Genomic DNA, 16,874 nt, shown 5'->3' with positions numbered 1-16,874 from the left:
TGTGTGCTCAAGTACGAAGTCAATCCCAATGTCTCTTCCTAGCCCTTGATCTCTAGTCTACCAGATCCAAGGGAGAATAATTACTTCGCACTCTTCTAGTAGTTCTATAGTTTCTTGGTCATGTCATTGAGATTAGCCAAATCTACATTCTCAATGCCATTAGTATGGTAGGAGTACTCTCAAGTGCTAATAACTCTCAGTCCCTCTCTATTTCATGTCATTATAAATAGTGTTTAGTACTTTATCCATCTATGCCCACCATTTCAATTATTCAAGTCATCTCGAGTGTAATTGGAATTTTAATTGCATCTCAAATGGTCAAATATGTCATGTACCCTTTACATTTATAAGGCCTCCAAATTACAACAATCTATGTTCACATTTTAGAAAACTTCAAGAGCCCATACCTCCAAATTCATCAATTAAAGGAGGGTGAAGGTGAGGCATGTGCTTTCAATACATAAGCTTAATAAATAGAAAGAATCCTAAGCTCCAAGTAGTGATCCAAACCTTTTCAAGTAATGTCCAAAAAATATATGTACAAAAACCTATCTCACTTCTAGTCTCACGTAGAGTCTCTTTTCTAAATGCATTCTAATAATTCATGGCAGATATCCACACGTGATCTTTGCATATAGGATTCCCTCCCAATTAATTCATTCCATTGTGGAAAAATAAGTATTGTCCGAGCCATGAGGACAATTGTTGTATAGCTGTGGTCATCCATATATTGTCCAAGCAATATAGGTGTGGTCATCCATCTCATTAACTGTAGCTTTGATTCCTACAAATATAGAGTAGCTTTGAAAAGTTAGACTATATCTCATAAACAATCTAATTCTCAGAGAGGAGCATGAAAGCTTATGAAAAGTTAGAGTGTCCGGGTCGACATATCACTCCTACATTCCCAAGAGGAGCTCACTTCTATGAAGCCAGCATATCTTCGCTCCATTAAAAAATGGTCTCAGTCGAATGCGCAGAGTTGAAATAACCCATTAGCTTACCCAGCTACACACACCGGTGGTCTGTTCTATAATCCTCAGATAGATTGAGGGGACAGACCGGACCGTCCCACCTCGAGCTCCCCATTTCATAACTCTATTACTATGGAGCACCTACTTGAGGGGGCTCCATGGGTCTTCTCGCGTGCTTGTTGAAGCTTATGCCTTCTCTTGGGGTGTGTAGATCGATCACCAGTCTGCCCAGCTCCTGTATCATGGACAACCTAGTTTCTACACCTCCCTTGGGATGCTATAGTTTTTTGGCTAGTGTGGAGGACTCTTCCTCTAAGGAGGTCCCCTGGTACTTCCCGTCTTAATTCCTGGCTGTGGATTACTGCTTCTCTGTTGGCATGAATCTCTGATCCTAACTCCAAAATCTACACTCTCGCTGTTCCAATTTAATTCCAATTCCTTGCTTAGTCCCTGCTATGACATCACTATACACCACAATGATCTCCCAACGAGTCTATGGTTGGATCCTTACCTCTCAAAGTTAGTGACCACTAGTTAGTTGGTGGAAATGCTTAGTCCTTCCCATTGGTCCGTGGATAGTTTGGGGTCCTTATGAAGAGAGTGGGAGAGAAGGAAGGAGTCTCACTTGCAACTTTCTCACATACACAATGGGGGAATATACACAAAGGTGGAGGCTAAAAACAATTTTCCTCTTCTTAGTTGTGAAAGCCAAAAGAACTCTAAGTACAAAAGAATAGGTGAACCCTATATGTGGGTCTCAAACCAAACTTAGCTAACTAAGGTGGCATACTAACTGAGCCACTAACTAGAGTACATAAATATAGCTGTCATCCAACTATTATTCATGGGTGGTGTACCAACCGCATCTGCAACTAACAAGTCAGTGACATAAATGCACAACGATCACCCTGGCATAGCTCGATATCTCAACACTCCCCCTGGAGCTTAATCCCAATTACTGCACACCAAGCAGGTCTCTAAACTTGCGCAGCTTCTCTGCACCCAATGCCTTCGTGAATATGTCAGCTACCTGATCCTCTGTGCTGACATAAACTAGATCAATAAAACCTACTAGAACCTTCTCCCGCACATAGTGATAATGCACCTCAATGTGCTTTGTTCTAGCATGATAGACTGGGTTATTTGCCAAGTGTATACTGCTCATGTTATCACAATAAATGACAACTCGCCCATTTGTAGACTGATGCATATCATAAAGTAGCTTATGCAACCAAGCTACCTCACATGCAACCATTGTGCACCCCTGTACTCAGCCTCTGTGCTCGACAAGGCAACTGTAGGCTGTTTCTTGCTGCTCCAAGTGATTGCAGCACTCGCAAAAGAGAACATATATCCACTTGTAGATCGTCTATCAGAAATACTACCAACCCAATCAGCATCAATGTATCCATGCAATTGTATCTGAACCCTAGTCTCATAAAATAGTCCATACTGCAATGTGGACTTCACATACCTCAGTATGCGTCTAGCCGCATCCAAATGCAGTTTCCTTGGAGTGACCGTTGTGCATTTATGTCACCGACTTGTTAGCTATAGATGCGGTTGGTACACCGCCCATGAATAATAGCTGGATGACAACTATCTTTATGTACTCTAGTTAGTGGCTCAGTTAGTATGCCACCTTAGTTAGCTGAGTTTGGTTTGAGACTCACATATAGGGTTTACCTATTCTTTTGTACTTAGAGTTCTTTTAGCTTTCACAACTAAGAATAGGAAAATTGTTTTCAGCCTCCACCTTTGTGTATATTCCCCCATTGTGTATGTGAGAAAGCTGCAAGTGAGACTCCTTCCTTCTCTCCCACTCTCTTCACATGGTATCAGAGCTCGGTTTGTGGTAAGGAGCTCAAGAAAGCAAACCAAGTTTGCGGTGTCCTAGTAAGAGGATCAGTGTTGCTTTCCTTTTTTTTGAGTTTGGGAGCAAATCTCTGCGGGTAGCACAGGCGAAAAGTGCAAGAGTGCACAGTCTCAGATTAGGATGCCCTTCGCGGTGTGATGAGAGGGCAATATATGCTATGTTTTTTATTCGAGGCCATTTCGGGCCCCATTTTGGTGGCGGAAGTTTTTTGTAGGCACTCAAGAAAGTGCCCTGTTTTTGCTGTGCGACCACTGTTCTACAGGTCGGTGAAAAGTTATCGCAAAAATTACATTGTATGCCTCTGCACAGAGATATTGGGAGTGACAGAATCATTCTTATTGCCTGTTGATGCATAATCATCACTAGGAAGTAACTGTGTGGTCAAATACCACTCTCGCCAGTTTTGTAGATTTGCCCTTGTGAGGCAGAAGTTGTGTTTTTTTGCAGTGACAGAATATTTTGCAGTGTTTTGTAATGGCGTCTGATGCTCTTTCATAGATTGTCACTGAAAAGCTTGACAAGAACAACTTCCAAGCATGGAAGTTTAGAATGACGAATTTCCTTAAGGGAAAAGGCTATTGGGAGTTCATTACTGGAATTGAACAAGAACCAGTTATTCCTAATGTTTCCAATCAACAGGAGTTGCAGGCATTTAAAGGCTAGCATGAGAGAGCCAGAAAAGTTATGTGCTGGCTGTCTATCAGTATTTCAGATTCTATGATTATGCATATTCAGGATGCAAGCATGGCAAAGGAGGCATGGGATACTTTGACAAAAATGTATAGCACAAATACACAAGCCAGGAAAATGCAGCTCAAGCAAGAGTTGCATAATGTGCAGAGAGAAAATATGAGCATCAATGACTACCACAAGAAGGTGAAGAAGATTGCAGATGCACTTGCTTCTATTGGGTCACCAGTGGAAGATGATGATTTAGTTTATGTGACCTTGAATGGTCTAGGAAAGGATAATGCACAATTTTGGACATCAATTGCCGTCCGTGAGAATTTTCCTGAATTTGAGGAGTTGATTGCTCTTCTAATTTTGGAAGAGCAGAGAAATGGTGGTGCATCTTCTTTAGGAGGAACTTCAAAAGTATCTTCTACTCAAATGCTGGAAGAGGTAGAGGCAGAGGTAGAGCAGGCCAAATTTGGAGGCCGTGGCAGAAATCAGAATATGCAACAAATTCAAGAAAACTAGTCCTATGGGAGGAGGACGTGGTAACTTTGGAGGCAGGGGGAGCCAAAGAGGTCGTGGTGGATGGCAGAGAGGCCAAAATGCAAACAACAATGTTGAATGCTACTACTGTGGTAAAATGGGTCATATGGTTAAAGACTGTTATAAAAAGCAGAATGACATCATGACTAGAAAATTACTGCAAGGCAATTATGCATCCTCTAGTAGACAGGGTGATGACAGAAATGAGCATCTGTTTATGGTGCATCACATGACCAATTCTATGACAAGTTCAGAAGAAAGAAATGATGTGTGGTATGTTGACTCAGGTGTGTCAAACCACATGACAGGTCGTGCAGAATGGATGCAAGATGCAAGGAAAATGGAAAGACCAGGATTTGTGGAGACTGGTGATGATACTGCACATCCTATTGTGCAGATTGGTAAAATTCCTTTGTCTATGCATGATGGAAAAAAGAAATACATGTTTGATGTATTTCATGTATCGAATATCACCAAGAACTTGGTTTTTATTGGTCAAATGGTTGAGCAGGGCTTGCAGGTTAGATTTAATCCTCATGGATGCTTTGTTGAGGATATGAAAAATAAAGGTCGCTTGATAGCAAAAGGGAAGAAGAAGGTCGAGATGTTTACATTGGATGTGGACATGCTTGAATTGAGTGCAGCAATGTTTGCAACGAGATCGGTGTAGTTGCAGACATTGATATCTAGCATAAACGCATTGGTCATGTTAATGTACAATGACTTAAATTAATGTAGGCCCAAGATATTATTACAGGATTGCCTAAGTTCAAGGTTGCGAAAATTCATAAGGTATGTGAAGCTTGTCAATTTGGAAAACAGGCAAGGAAATCATTTCCTAGACATGTTCAAGAGAGTAAGAGGCCATTGGAATTAATCCACTCTGATGTGTGGACTACTAAAGCTGCATCTATTGGAGGCTATCATTATTTTGTCACTTTTATTGATGACTACAACAAAAAATTTTGGGTGTACTTTATGAAAAAGAAAAGTGAAGTGTTTGGGCATTTCAAAGCTTTTAGAGCTATGGTTGAAAAAGAAACACACCTGTAAATAAAATGCCTAAGGTCAGATGGAGGGGGAGAGTACCTCTCAAATGAGTTTGCAAGTTTCCTGCAGGAGCATGGCATAAAGCAGTAGTATTCATGCAGTCATACCCCACAGCAAAATGGACTTGCAGAAAGGAAAAACAGGCATATTGGAGAGGTATCTCATGCCATGCTCAACGAAAAAGACCTGCCAGATTATTATTGGCCTGGAGTAGTTGCTATAGTAGTCTACATAATGAACAGGATTCCCACTGCAGCAATACATGGCATGACACCAGAGGAGAGGTATACTAGTAGGAAACTAGATATTTCTCATTTGAAAGTTTTTGGTTGCATTGCCTATGTTCATGTGCCAGATGAGTTGAGATCCAAGTTGGATCCAAAAGCTGAGAAGTGCATCTTTATTGGTTATTCTCTGCAGCAGAAAGGGTATAGATGCTATAACCCTTCTACTCGTAAGATTACAGTAAGCACAAATGTTATTTTTTGATGAGATGAGCAGCTGGTATAGACCAGAAAATGTGATTGATGATGTAGATGCACAAAATGGTAATGTTGCACAGAATTCAGAGTAGCAATCACAAAATATTAGTGGACATGTAGTGTCCTCTAGTAATGGTTCACATACTTTACCATGGATAGGCAGATTGAGATCAAGAGGATCTCCTCAAAGCAATGCAGATAGTGGTATGCAAGTATCACGAAAAGGAAAAGAGAAAATAGATCAGCCCATGGTTGATGTGAATGCAGGTCACTCTTATGTGGATGGTGAATTAAGTGGCTCAGAACAAAGCCTTGATGATGAGTTGGGTATTCCTTCTGTTATTATATCTGGAGTAAGGAAGACAAGGGATGTTTTGAGAGCACTTGGTAGTGAGCCTATTTTGTGCAGGTCTACCAGAGCTACGTATCCTGTGGGTAGGTTGAAATATGATGGATTTATAGCCATTCACTATGCCTATATGGTCAAAGTGATACATGAACTAGAACCCACTTCTTTTGAGCAAGCCATGGAAAAAGAAAAATGGGAGAAAGCCATGGATGAAGAAATGGATGCCTTGGAAGCAAATGCTACATGGGAATTGGTGACTTTGCCTAAAGACAAGCAATTGGTTGCAAGTGGGTTTATAAGGTGAAGCACAATGCAGATGGTTCTGTGAATATCTACAAGGCAAGGCAAGATTAGTTGTCAAGGGGTATGCACAGACATATGGCATTGATTATGAAGAAACATTCAGTCCGGTTGCAAGGATGGCAACCGTAAGAGCAGTCATTGCTATGGGTGCATCAAAGGGATGGTCTTTACATCAGATGAATGTAAAGAATGCTTTCTTGCATGGTGATTTGCAAGAAGAGGTCTATATGGAGTAGCCACCAGGTTATGTTCATGCTGTTCATCCTAAGTTTGTTTGTAGGTTGAAGAAAGCCTTGTATGGCTTGAAGCAAGCACCCAGAGCATGGTCTAACAAGATAGGATAGTATCTTGTCACTATTGGCTTTCATATTTCCAAGGCAGATTTCTCACTTTATGTGAGAAAAACAGAGAAAGGTATATGTTGCTTGTCATTCATGTTGATGATTTGATCATCACAGGTGATAGTGATGAAGATATCCTTCATGTGAAAATGCTATTGAAGCAAAAATTTGAGATGAAGGATTTGGGAGAGCTGCGTTACTTCTTGGGCATTGAGGTGATTAGATCCACAAGTGGGATATGGCTCTTGTAGAGGTAGTATGGATTGGACATGCTGTCCAAATATGGGATGACAGGCTATAAGCCTATTTCAAGAGCAGAATGTGAAGTTGAGTGCAGATGCAGGTGAGCTTCTGGAAGACCTACTATGTACAGACGCATAGTAGGAAGTTTGATTTATATGACTATTACCAGGCCAAATTCGAGCTATGCTGTTGGGTTGGTAAGTCAGTTTATGCAGGCATATCACGAGTGGAGCTCGATATCTCAACAGTCCTCCTAATAGAACCACCTAGTATTCCATGGAATATGGCGGCCTTCTTTAATCATCCATCATATATTTCCATGGTCTCTGTTATATGTATATAAAACGGTCAATCTTCCACACATAACAAGCAACCCGTCTCTCAAGGGCTCCCATTATGATAATTATTCCTTTTCAATTAACTATATGTATATCCTTCTTCTTGTGACACAAATATAAATTATGAATGGTAACTACCGCCTGCTTAATTAATTACACTCTCTTATATATATCGGTTCTAGTAATAGTATCGAGAGCATTTTCATTTATTCATACCATGACTAAAAGCAACTAGGTAGTGCGTTCTCAAACTTTCTTTTTCTTTCTCTCTTTTGTCTCTATTCAATATTAATATTGTAATATAACTTCCCAATACACATCATATATGCATCGAATTTTCCTAATTCGAATAAATATTAGGGTCAAGTATGAATATTTCCTTGGCATACACATGATAGTCATCTCCCACTCTTTTGATATGAAACTGGAATTTATATGAGTACATGTCCTAAGTGGGATTTCTCCTTTTCCTCTAAAAAATAAAGTATCTCCTTTAATTTCTCCTAATACAGGGGTTCTTATCATTTTTGAATTTATCGATCCATATCATGGTATATTTTGTATCCCGTGGTGGTTCCATTCATAATTACCAAGGTACTTATGTTCATTTATGATGCTTAAAAGCAACAAGCTTATCTCTTCTCCATATTCTCTACCATACCACTTCTAATTACCTCTAATACTACTACTCCAAGATAGTTTCATACCATGCTTCTCATAGAATATTGGTTATCATGGCTCCACTAGATATATTTTAGTCAAGTGTGACATTATCCTTGGTATATGAATGCAAGCTATCTCCCACTCTCAAGTCCATACATTCATAATTTCTCGCCTCACTCATGTGTCAAAATATTCACATCCACACAAATTGGAAAGTGTGGTATTATTAGTCCAACAATGCTACATAAAAAAGCACTAAGTTGAGAAAATCCCCATAAAGACTGAAGTTTTACTTAATATCTCCTCCAATGGGAGAATGTGTGTGTGTGTGTGTGTGTGTGTGTGTGTTTGTTTGTAGTAGTTTGGCATAATTCATGGAATTCTATAGCTTCAATCCTTCACTCATGCACATGCAACATTCAATTGTTGTAGAGTTGACATGCAACAAATGGCCTATAGTGCCCTCCACCAATAACTAACAAAAGACAATCGTTTTACATGTAGGAATCCAACACCTCCACGTGGTAGTTTGCATTTAGTGGTAGCACAAGTGCACCCATCAAAATTTTCACACAAAATGGAGTGCAAAAAATTGAGGCAAATTTAATTTTCCCTTCATATTGCCAATGTTCACTAACGCAAGCCTGACCTCAAAGTATCGGATTGCAAGACCATGAGATAGATACCACGTGGTTGGGGTAAGTAGAGGCCATTGGGAGGCCTCCTTTAAGTATAGTAGTAGTGGTAGAGACCATTGTGTAGGTAGAAGCCATTGGGAGGCCTTTAAGAGGAGCTCCTTGCATCATGCCAAAAAGCTAAGTCAGCAACAACAGACTGTTCAATGTGTTTCGCATCCCTATGTGTCTGGTTGACCGAGTCGCATGACAAGGAATCCCAATTGCATCGTCTGTTACTAAAACTAAGAGTTTGCATGAGCGCCACTTTGCTACTCCCATGCCATTTGACTTTAAGCCCCCCCTCCTCCTTTCAATTAATTAAACCCGCACCCGCCGCTCCCTAACCCCCCCTTTCCAATTAATTGAAACCAACACATACATCATCCCCTATCCTTCACTTAATTAAAATCCAACCCCCCTCCCAAAACCCGCCCTTTCCAAATTTTAGAGTTTTGAAACTCTCAAAAGGTGTTTATCAATACTGTTATGATATATTGAAGATTTTAGAGAACTCTTATGGTAAACTAATGTCATGTATGAGCAGCACACACACACACACACACACACATGCATGCATTTAAATTATTTTTAGAATTTTAAATTGTTAATAAGTTAAGAAAAAGTTAAGATTTTAAAGGAACATTCTCTAAAATAAAAATTTATCCTACAGTACGATGCAAATTATATTTCCTAATTTTTCCATTTTTAGTGCAAAAGGATTATGTGAGTAAATAAACTTTTTATGTGGGAAGGATAGTGCCATAAAATAAACTTTTGATTTGGAAGGGATCGTTTCAAAATGTAAACTTTTCATTTGGGAAGGATTTTTAGGATTAGTCCAAAGAAAGACATTGGAGTCCAAAATTAATGAAATGTGTATTTGTCATAGTATCCATGCAACCTTGGATGACTTCCTCTGTATCCTATTCCAAACTTTCTTGTACCTATGATGTACCTTAAGACTCTTTTGGCTGCATTCCATTGAGGTTGTTTTTAATTTGCCATAAATTATGCTAGTGAGCTTATTGATAACAAATATCTAGCATTGTGATAGTCATATATATAACTGATCCGATAATTGCCGATAGTATATGTCATTGACTATAAAATTTTTTGGATATTTAGTAAGTTTCAAAGTCTAGTCCATGGGAGTGGCTGTAATCTTGCAATCTGCCATATGAAACTTCTTCAGGAGACTATCCACATATTCTTGTCGGCTCATAAAAGTGCTGGCTGAGTCTCTCCAGAATTCAATTCCAAGACAATAGTGTGTAAGTCCAAGATCTTTCATGTCGAACTTTATAGACAAGTCTTGTTTTAGCTTGCTAATGAAGCTATCATTTCTTCTGGTCACAATAAAATTATTTACGTACAAAAGTGCAATTGTAATGTCGTCCCCTTGAACTTTGTAGTAGAGAGTATGATCGGCATTGGACTTCATGTATCCCATATTAACAAAATCCTTGTTGATTCTGCTATACCAACTTTTGGCTGCTTGCAGACTAATTAATGTATCTTAGGTTAACAGACAAAGGAATTTCAACATAATCAATAGCAGGGAAATCTCACTACACGGACCATAACATGTGTGGGTTGTAGTGTTACGTCGAAGGTTGGGAGCTGAGTACACATGTTGTAGGAGATCAGGTTGGCACCTAGATCAATGACTGCATCAGCTGAACTGGTAGTTTCCCTACACAATTGAAAATTGGCTCACACTCTTGTGAGAGCAACTATTAGGTCCTCCATGGGGTGTGACACTTCCACAGATGCTTTGTAGATAGATATAGTCCTAAATTTTTTGCCTTATCCTGACGTGCTCTAGGTTCTTGTATGGCTCGCCGCTTCATGCGAGCAACCTCTAGTTTTATCTTTTTCCCTGATGAATGGCCTCTAAGGTTTGCAATGTTAGGGGACCATAGTAGCATTTAATCTTGCTACCATTAATGTAGTCATCCATCTCTGTGCCATCAAGGGATGCAATTTTGCAAGACCCCTAAGCTGTGATTTCTACTACCCGAATAGGAACCCATGCCATGATACTTCAACTTGCACTTGATGTTTCTAATACTATATAAAAGAGTGATCTCACCTTCCTTTAAGTTCTTATCGCACAAGTTGCAATCAAACCATATTTTTTGGCACAACTTCTCCATTGTTAGGCTGTAAGTGACCCTTATCCTTGTCTCATTGAACTTTCAAGCTCGATCGATTGCTTGAGAATGGCTTCGTCAGTGATGCGATCTGTAACTACCACTCTAAGGCTGGACACGATGAATTCCATGGGTGTGACTTCTTCCACCCCAAACGCAAGGCTAGAAGGGTGTGCAGTCTGTTGCTAGCAACCTTGTAGGCCATTCGATAGGCCAATAGCGCAGCAGTGAGTTTATGCTCCCAATCATTGTGGCTGGCCTCAACCAAACATGTCATGATTTGGCACAGAAACTTGTTTGAGCTCTTAGCCTAACCGTTTGCTTGAGAGTAGTAAGGATTTTATTTTCGATGAACAATGACAAACTCACTCATCAATATTTGAATTGTATTATTCACACAGTTTGACCCTCTATTGCTCACAATCTCGAGTGGGAGACCAAATTAGGATATCACGTTTTTTATAGGAACTTTGCAGGGGCTTTGGCATTTGCTTTCCTGTAGGCTTTGGCCTCTACCCATTTAGTAAAATAATCCATGGCCACCATAATATAATAGGCCTGGGTACTTTTTGCCGCAAGACTAATAGGACCAACAAAATCAATTCTCTACTTTTCAAAGGGCTGATTAGTGAGGACTCATGTCAATGGCATGTAGTCCTGGCTATGAGGTATGGAGATGCATGGTAAGGATCATAGTGCTTGACAAACTTGGCGGCATCTGCAAAGTGTGTTGGCCACCATAGCCCAGCTTGTAACACTTTACAGCGGGTAAGTTCTCCGACAAAGTGGCCACAAGCGATACCAAAATGAGCTTCTTGTAGGACTTCCACAAATTCATATTCCCAGATGCATCGATGCATAATACCATCTTTCTACATCCAATAGAATTGTTCGATCAATTGATATGGGCTGCATCCTTGATCAATTTTCTAGCCCTTGTTGAGAATGGTGTGTAAATTGCAGCATAAGATTATGGAAAAAACCCTTACCCTAACCCTAAGGGGTGCATGTATATATTCTCAATTTTCATGGAATACAACTTAGTGTATAGTTAGTCAATCTTATGTGCACTCCTCTCTCTCCCTCTCTCACTTTTGCTATCATGGTATCAGAACCAATGGTGCCTTGATGTTGTTGAGGCAATAAGCCCTCATTGTTCGAGGCATCCCCATCTCCGATCAAAGATATTTGAGTGAGAGAGTTGAAGATTGAGACAGTTATTTTGAGAGAGTTTCCTTCAAGAGAGATTTTTGTTCATTGAAAGCAATAGCATTTCTTTGATATTTCCATCATTCTTGAGAGCTTGAGTGTTCTCTTTGAGAGGTTTTTAGTTAAGAGAGCTCGGTTATCCTTCTTTTAGTTTACGTGAGAAAGACATTTCATTGCTTTGAGAGAGAGACATTTCCTTTGTGTAGAAAGAGAGTTTATAAGTTTGTAAGGATTTTATATAAGGTCTCTCTTATTGGCGTCATAGGAAGGCTCGTTGTTTGTGAGGCACTGCTGAGGTTGGCCCTGTGCATGGACATTGGTGGTTGCGAGTTATTGAAGTCACTGGAGGTTGGAGCTTCACGTCAAAGATGCCGAGTCACCTTGCTATGGTAGGAGCTAGAACCGGGAGCACTAGGCATTGGAGCCCATCAATGGTGGTGGCTAAGTCATCCAGCGATGGGCATTGAAGCAGTGCTTGAGGCTGGTCGCCTTGCAAATGGTGAGGTGGTTGAGTCACTCGAAGATGCTATGAACCAATGCTGCCTTGCGTGTAGAGTCACAAGGCTTGCTTGTTGAGAGTTTAGAACATGTAGAGTCATTTTATAGGATGGAGTAGAGTTGGTTGGAGAGTGGGATTTGTTAAAAGCCGGTCCTCTCTATTTATGGACCTTCAAATCATGGAAGAAGTTGGATCTGGCACAACTGGTCATGGTTACTCACTGGTGCTTGAGTATTTAGAGCCAAAAAAGACTCTCAATGGACATAGGAAGAAATGAGTTTCTTTCTCTCTTCCAATGAAAAAGTTCTCTTACAAGACTGAACAAAGACTCTACAAAAAAAATATCTTATGTCTCTCAAGAACACTTGGTTGGAAAGAACTCTCTCTTACTAAAAAAAAGAATCTCTCAACAACAAACGTATGGCTCCTACTATTAGCTGCCTCCCATGACCACAAAAAACTAAGCATCCACGAGCTTCCAAGACCTCATGGACTATAGCAACATCAATGCCTACAGTGCCAGCTGCTCACGTCAACTCTCACGGGTAGCTCCAAAGTGGCCTCTATCAAGGTCACTTGTCCATAGCTTCCAGACTGCTATGCCAATGACAAGAAAATGCCTCCACAGAGCAATGAAGCTCCCAATGCCTTCCTAGTGTCTCCATTGATGCCAAAAATGCTATTCAAATCAACATAGAAGCCCATCGCGAGTGTTCGTGAGCACACAACCATCATTATTCATCATCATCTTCATTTCCATGGTCGTTTGTCTACTCCAAGGTCTCTAGACCTTATGATCAACCATGTGGTAGATAACAAGTAACCAGGGTTAGGTGGGAATACCCTTGGTTAATTTTGTAGTCGCATCAAGGTTAGGTCAAGTTGACCTTGGGTGTAAGGAATCCTGGTTACCTCTGACCATGGTTTAACTAACCATGGTTAGATATCAGGTCTTGTCAACCCTTTATTAACCACCTCACCTAACACGTGGCAGTGCCAACTCCAAGTGCCACTCAGCATGCCATGATTTTTGCAAAAGTTCATGAATGCTGAAGACATGTATTCACCTCCTCTATCTAATCTCATGACCTTAATCTCTCTGCCTGTCTGGTTTTCTACCATGGCTTTGAATTCTTGAAATTCGAAAAACACTTCAAATTTCTCTTTCAGAAAGTAGACCCAACAATATCTATTGTAGTCATCGATGAAAGTCAAGTAGTAAAGTGAACCATTGATGCTGCGGGTCTGGGCATAACCCCATACATCTATATGTATCAAATCAAGAATACCTCGTGCACGAGAGGTACTTTTGACAAAGTTGGTTCGCTTTTGTTTGCGAAGCAGCATGCTTCACAAGCTTTTCCAAGAAACTGTAGCTTCGGAATTCCAATTGCCATATTCTGAATCCTAAGATCTAACAAGTACTTGAAAATGACATGACCATATCTCTTGTGCCATTTTGCAAATAGTGGCATCTGTTGCAGTTGGAGCTGACATGGCATGCTTATCTGGTATTGTAGCTAGCATTCTATATAAGCGTCCTTCCTTGACACCTTTTGCTACTAGTTGACATCTTTTGGATTTATTTCTGATAGTGCATTCATCACCGTCGAAGATGACTTTGTAATTGTGTTCCCTCATTTGACCTACTGACAAAAGGTTCTTGCTGAGCTTTGGAACATAGAGCACATCTTTCACTAATCCTTTTGTACCAGTGAAATTGTTCATAGGGATAACGCCCATCCCTTGAACTAGATTCAGTGTATTGTCTGTTGTGTAGATGACATTTTTCTATCCTTTTAATGGTTTCATCTCTATGAACCATTCCTGATGATTTGTATTACAAGGCTTGTGGCAATGATGCTGTGTATGAATCAACTGCAAATACACTGACTATGCCAAGTGAAATCTCTGAACCGTCGGTGAAGATCGAACTGCAATATATAAAATCTGATTTGTATTACAAGGCTTATGGCAATGATGTCGGGAATAGCCAAGAGGCTTTACAAGGCTGAAATGATGTGCACAATGCCATGAGATAGCCGAATAGGCTCTACAATGGTGGCATGTGTGTGTGAAATCAAGTGCTATCTGCCCACTGAAACAATCTGCAATGTCTCTGTACTCTCTGAAGTATGCTCACTGAACTGATGAACGTAAGGTTTTAGGTAATGTAATGATGTGAAACTGCATGTGAGCATATGGACTAGGTACTAGTCAAGAATTTCGGGCATGGCTTAGATTGGCAACTTGGGGAAATTCAAAGCATCCCCTCTATGGTGATCTAGTCTACTCTGATCTAGATCTATACCAACCATCGATCGATGAAAGAACAGCAAATAATTCCTTTTCATTTGTTCTTTTTAAGTGCTGGGTCAGATGCATCGATGTAGAGGCAAATGTGCATGAAGGAAGTGGTTTTGTCGGCGAGGCTCAAATGTGAGTGTAACTTGCACCGAAATGTGTGCATGACGAGCACGTAGAGCACAAAGAAATGAGTGACTTTCCTTTTTGGAGTGCCTTCAAATTCTTCCTGGATCAAGAGATACGACTTGATCTAGGTGGAGGGGCAAAAGGAGTGTAAATGGTGCTCAATGATGATGTGTCACTATGGGTCACATGCCGTGATGATGTGGCACTGTGCCTAGCAAGAGGTGTGCCAGTGGAGTCCTGTGCTGAGGTGGCAGAAGTGGTCACATGCAGTGACTGTGAAGCACTGTGTGTGCTTGCAGAGGTCAGTGCTGAGTGGACAGCTAAAGTGGCACTACTGAGTGGCACAAATGATGATCTTAGCAAGGTGACATGGCAATGATGACATGGCACTGATGAAATGGCCAAATGATGTGGCTACTGACGTGGCTATTGAGTTGGCAAGGTGATGTGACAATAATGACGTGGTAGTTGGTGGTGATGTGGCAAGTGCAGGAGGCTGCTAACATGTCAGATAAGGTCTACCACGTGGTAGATAAAGGTTGACACGTGTTAACTTTGAGACCACACCGGTGTGTGTGGTAACCCTTGTGATAGGGTTGGTAGAATGTGCCACATGTCATGCTCTAGAGCACCGAAATTTAAATATTTTGACTTTGATTCCGTCTGTCGGGGCATGTTGTTCAGGGAGACGTGTAGAAGTAGCTCGTATGGAGGAGCTAGAAGTTTTGTTGGCATTGCGCTTGCAAGCTTGCTAGCTTTATGTAAACTGGCGATGAAGTGGAGTCGATGGAGAAGCTGAGGGTGGCACGGTCAGTTACAGGAGCCGCTCGGAGGCTGTCGATTTGAAATCGGTTCCAGTACTTCTCTTGTGCTTTCCTAAGCACTCCCGCTAGAATTAGGATATCTTGTTCAAGATACTTGATTAATTTATCCACTATTGACTGGCATTGTGCTGGCGCATTGGTGGTGTTAAAGCTAGAGTTGCAGAAGGAGTTGTGTGACACAAGACATGAGGCAGGGCTTTGGAGCCTCTAGGACGATGTTGAGGAGTCACAGGACATGAGCCGGTGCAACAACACAGCTGGCTTTGGAGCTATGCTTGGCTGTCGGGCGGAATGTTTGGAGAGGTTGTCGGTCGCTGGAGTCTAGTGTGAGACGTAGGTGCTGGCTGGAATGTTGATGCGGTGGGAGATCGTTGATGCGGTGCTGGCTACGATGGTCGTCGGAGAGGCTTTGGTGCAAAGAGCTATTCGTTGAGGCTAGCTTTTGGAGCTACGTAGCCGTGTAGATGAAAGAGCTATGCTCATCCATTGCCATTGCTATGCAGATTTGCGTGGGTCACAATTTCCTACAATGAGCCATCTTGTGGCTCCTTCAATCAAGGCAATCATTTAAGCCTTGATGTTGAACTGAAAAAGAGGCTCTGTCTCTCTCAAGCATAAAAGAACTCATACAAAGGAACCTTTCTCTCTCACTTAATGGCTCTCAAAGAAGAGAAACTTTCTCTCTTTTTCACAATGGATTCTATCTTTCAATGATGAACAAGAGGAACACACTCTCTCTCACAAACAATGAATCTCTCAATGAAAAAATGAATCAAATGGAAGGAGATTAACGGAAATCTCTCATGGACGAAAATTCTTCTCAGATGGGCAAAAATTTCTCTATCACTCAATGGAAGTGAAAGAACACTCAATCTCTCTCGATCTCTTGATCTCTCTCACAATGATCTCGATGCCTCAGCGGAAAGGGAGCTCTGATACCATGACAAAATATGAAGAGGGGAGAGGAGAAGAGTGGAGATGAGGAGAGAGGGCACAGCTAGAGAGCACACCACAAATGACTAATTGTACACTAGATTTAGTTGAAAAAATAGAATATATACAAACCCATTTAGGGTTAGGGTTAGGGGATCTAACCCTTTCCTTTATAGCACTCTACAAGGTTAGTGCTATGCACATATGATCACGTGATGGTGCTATGCACACATGATCACATGATGTTGAGCGTGAACTCTTAACAGTCTGTTGTCTCCAAGGACCATTCTCTTCATTCTTGCTCTTTGT

This window comes from Dipteris shenzhenensis, chromosome 9 (genome assembly GCF_047967505.1).
Source record: "Dipteris shenzhenensis isolate YYH24624 ecotype China chromosome 9, Dip_SZ_1.0, whole genome shotgun sequence".
Lineage (NCBI taxonomy): Eukaryota > Viridiplantae > Streptophyta > Polypodiopsida > Gleicheniales > Dipteridaceae > Dipteris > Dipteris shenzhenensis.
The sequence above is the reverse complement of the archived record's forward strand: the minus strand, read 5'-3'. Positions refer to the sequence as shown.